This window comes from Suricata suricatta, chromosome 3 (genome assembly GCF_006229205.1).
Source record: "Suricata suricatta isolate VVHF042 chromosome 3, meerkat_22Aug2017_6uvM2_HiC, whole genome shotgun sequence".
NCBI classification, from domain to species: Eukaryota; Metazoa; Chordata; class Mammalia; order Carnivora; family Herpestidae; genus Suricata; species Suricata suricatta.
The window spans coordinates 159265589-159270143 of NC_043702.1; the positions used below are offsets into that span (position 1 = coordinate 159265589).

Consider the following 4555-nt stretch of genomic DNA (forward strand, 5'->3'; position numbering starts at 1 on the left):
ATACATTATCAACCCCAAACCAAGTTTTTTTGTAAAATTAGTACAACTGATTATTCATACCTTATACCTAGAAGAAAAGAGAAAGTAAGATCTTGGATACAGTTATATATGATCTTGTAATTGGTGGCTAGATGACAGGAAGAGGGATAGAAGGAAAGAAAGAAAAGAAAATGCAGTGAAACAGGGATATTTTCAACTCCTTCAGTTGATTCCAAATAACATTGGAGAAAGAGGGTTATGTACAAAAGGGAAATATAGAGAGAGGCAAATACATGAGAGAACCCACTGGAATCTCCAAGAGACAGAGAGCAAAATATTTGCCTTACATCCCTATTGTAGCTTCCATAGAACAAGGTTTATTGAGTTATGTAACTGGACTTATTCGCAAAGTAATAGTATGATATGTCCTCATGATACCCTTCACAATTAAATGCCATTTTTTCAAGCTAACTTTAGTGGCCTATGACCATATAACCCAAAGAACCTGATCTGTACTCTACCATCTATTACCCTATCTTGCTTCACTACCTGCCTAAGAGCAGAAATTTGTATACTATCTTCATAATAATGTTTCTGTACTTTTCAATTTAACACTAATATACACATTATGAATATAAAGACCAATTTTGCTGTTTTTGGGTAATGAGGAGAAGGTCTCTTCCTCAGGGCTTCTATGAATTTTAATTCCAACAGCATAGGAGAATATCTCTAAACCAAGAAAAAAAAATTTAATGTTGTGTATTCTGTGCCTTACCTCAAGGCAAATATGTAGTGCCGTTAGGAAACATTGGGGAAAATATCTCACAAATTTAAATGCCTCTGCTTGTTTAAAAAAAAAAAAAAGTAGAAGCAAAAACGGAACTAGAACAAAGCATCAAGATAGAATGATTAAGGAAATTATGATATATATTCATAATAAAATATTGTATACAGCCATGAAAATGAATAAATTACCACTGTACACAGTGGCATGGATGAATGTTAACAACATAATGTTGACATTATGAATGCGTAGAATATGATCTATTTGCATAACGCTCAACAAGAGACAAAATTAAACCACATTGTTCAGAGGGAGCAGAGAGAAGTGGCACAGCCACGGAGGAGAAAGGGAATCATTCTCGTAAATATTATTAGCGTGTTGTACTTCTGGCAAGGATGAAGGAAAAATGTTCAAAAAGGAGCAGAGCCGAAGCTTCTGGCTGCTGACAATTTTGCATTTCTAACCTGGTGTTCACTGGATACTTCCATGGATGTTTGCTTCGGGAGCATTTGTCAGTCTACAAATGGAGGTTTCCTGCTCTTTTCTGTATATGTTTTAACTATTAATTAAAACAAAAAGAAAAAGAACCCCAAGGAATCAGAGTTTCTTGATTCCAAAGACATCTCAGAAATGTTAAATCCTGTCGTGAGGTTTGTGAGAGTGAATTCTTTCAGCCAAAATTTCAACTGCAGTGTCTTTTATTTTTTTAAGAATTTTTAAAAGTTTTTTAATTTATTTTGAGAGAGTAAGTATGAGTGGGGAGGGGCAGAGAGAGAAGGAGAGAGGGAATCAGAGACAGGCTCTGTGTACTGTAAGTGCGTACGCCTCTGTAAGGCTCTATCTCATGAATCTGAATCGTGGGACCATGACCCGAGCTGAAATCAAAAGTTCAACTGAGTGAGCCACTCAGGTGCCCCTAATTTTCATTTTTTTTTAAAAAAAAGCTCTGAAAACCCCTCCATCCCATCTGCCATGCCCTGCAGCTCTTTGCCCTGCCCTCTTTGCCCTACCACACAGATCTGACTTTGGCATCCCCCTGCCTTAGGGAGAGTCCCTTTGGATACATGCTTTCCGCAAACCTGTATCAACACCTGCCTCCTACAGCCCCTGGTTCCTGCCTTATCCTGCCTTAGGTCAAGGCCAAGTCCTCCGCCGAGAGGCTGTGTTACAGACCATCAAGAGAGAGGTTCTGTGACACTTCCCCTTTAGATCCACACACGCCCTCCTCACCCCTCTCTAGGAGCTGGGCTGTGTCTCTCCATGATATTACCCTCTTATTCTGTGGTTAGGATAATCAGATAGGACTTTGAGGTCTGAAAATCTCAGTAAGAGATATATGGCATAGAAGCCTTCCAATATCCAGAAGTAGGTGTCAATTTTTGGCATCATTTGTCATTTAGTACAAAAACCTTTGTGTTTAGAAGCTGCTATTTTCAAAATACGTGATTAGGTATTGAGGTAATTTCCTTGTTTTATTGGAAGTTGTCATTCTCCTCTCTCTCTCATTCTTTCCATCTCTTAATCATTCTAGTTGTTTTTGTTGTATTTCAACGAGCAGAAGGAATTAAATACTTTTATGGCAACAAATCTAATGGCAAATCTAAAACCCTCAGGTAGAATTATGTTGTCCCTTTTACTCATGATGTATCAAATGCTTAAATTTCGAGTAACTTAATTAACATCACAATCAATAAGTGGTAGAATTAGAGTTCAAGACCAGACTGTCTTGATAGCCCGTGCTTTCTGCAAACAGCTCTGCCGCACGCCCACCAAAAATTCAATTAGTATATTAGAATTCAAGGGTCAATCGCTTCTCGGCCTTTTGGCTAAGATCAAGTGTAGAATTCAAGGGTCTGCCTTCATTTTCTTCCACATAAAAAGCTTTTTTGGTCATTCACTGCTACATCCCCAGTGCATTTAATGGTAAGGCTTAGAAGTTATTTGTAGAATCAGGAAGGAATATAGCATCTAAACCTTTGTGAATAACAGTGTGTATAATACCCAGTAAACTTGAAAGAAGAGATTGTGCGCATGCCATTTGTACTGCATAAGTAAATATTTTGGTTAATTAGAAATCTGAGTGTAATCTGGGCTTGCTCCCTCCTTCCCCCCAGCAGCCCATCTACTACGTTGTTCTAATACCACCCCTGACCCTTCCACGTCTCTAAGTCCCCATCTCCATCTCTCTATGCAGGTCATATCCATTTCCAGCCTGAATTTTTGCAACTGTCTGTAGGATTTCCTTTTGTTTCTCTTTCCTGATCCCTACCAATCTGCTTTCCACATTGTAGCCAGAGTGAACCTTCCTAAAACACAGAAATCATGTGACCCTACCCTATGTGCCATCTTTGAATAGAGGCCATTCGCTCAGGTGGGACAGTTCAAATATACTTTTGGCTTGTAAGACTTTTCATCACCTTGGCATGATTTCACACCCCTGCTTCCTCCCCTTTCTGCCCCACTACTTACACCCTCTCCTTCCCCCAGAAGGGTTTCACTTCATCTCATTTCCTGGAATCAGTCATGCAGTCTGGGTTTGACACATGCTGTTGCCCTGACAGGAGCCACTCATGTCCTCTCCCAGCGGCCTGATGCTCTGTAATACAACGGCTTGTCTAATTATGCCTCTGCCCGGGGCCTCGCCTGTTTTATTACCCATCTTCTCCCCATTGCTTCCAACAGGCCTGGAACAAGGTAGGGCCTCAGCGAATGTCTGAATTAAAACAGGAAACATTTTGTATAAATTCAAAACCTAGGATTTTCATCTATCCTTCAAGTCCGTAAAGGGTTAGTGTGTCCATAATACAGGCAAACTAACTCATTTTAAAATGCTATTGTACATTTCCATATTTATAAATGAAAATAACAAAAAAACTGTTATTAATATGTGCTCTGAATGTTTCTATGTTTAAGGAAGCCTCAGGCCTCTTATTTAAACATCGTAAGTGCCAATCATTTGAAAAGCGTGACCTGAAAAAGAAAAAAAAAATTGGTGACTCTGCTTACAAACAGGACTTTAGATCTAAACCATTCTAAACCCTCCCCTCAGTGAGGGGAAAAGTTAGTAGGGAAAGAAGATTTTATGAATTTATTTTTACAAAACTACAAGAAGTATTATAAACATATAGAGGTTGTTGCATTTTCAAAACAAAAATATTTGAAATAGTAGTAACAAATGGGATAACTAGGAAGCTTCTTTACCCTACTGTAGTTATGGCAAATGAATGAGGAGCTGTTGAGTTTGTTAGTAAACTTGAATGCACTTAACTCAGTGCTCTTCCCCCTGTACTACAGTCCAAATAGGAGAGTCCCTGTGCCATTTGTAATCAGAACTACATTGCCAGTCCTTCTGTTAATGAAGCCCACATATTGATCGCCTTTGAGACCTTCACAGCGCCCAGGAGACTCACTGGTCATACTCAGCCACCATCAATACTAAAGGGCTACTTACTTATCCCAGAACTCAGGAGGCTTATGGTAAATACCATCTGCACTTCCTCACCCTCATGTCTTCTAAGTCACCGAGTTATGTTGATTCTACCTTTAATGCTTCTTGATTCTTGACATGTCTCTTCATCCTCACTGTTGCAACCGTCTCTAGGCTGAGTGGCTTCTTAAGTGATTTTTTTTCATCAACTTTTAACACTCTTTCATCTATAATCTTCAGGGAAAGGATAGCATTATTTTGGAAACACAAATATTATCTACTTGGCTATTTCTCTCCAGTATTATGTATTTATTTTATTTTCTCTGATGCTGCATGAAGCACACCATAATTTTTAGTTTTGAATA

The 4555-nt window shown here is 38.8% G+C and overlaps 1 pseudogene; it reads left to right on the plus strand.

Annotated features, from left to right (window-relative positions):
* The first annotated feature begins 2569 nt into the window (after window positions 1–2569).
* Window positions 2570–2666, plus strand: LOC115288719 (annotated as a pseudogene).
* Window positions 2667–4555: the final 1889 nt, after the last annotated feature.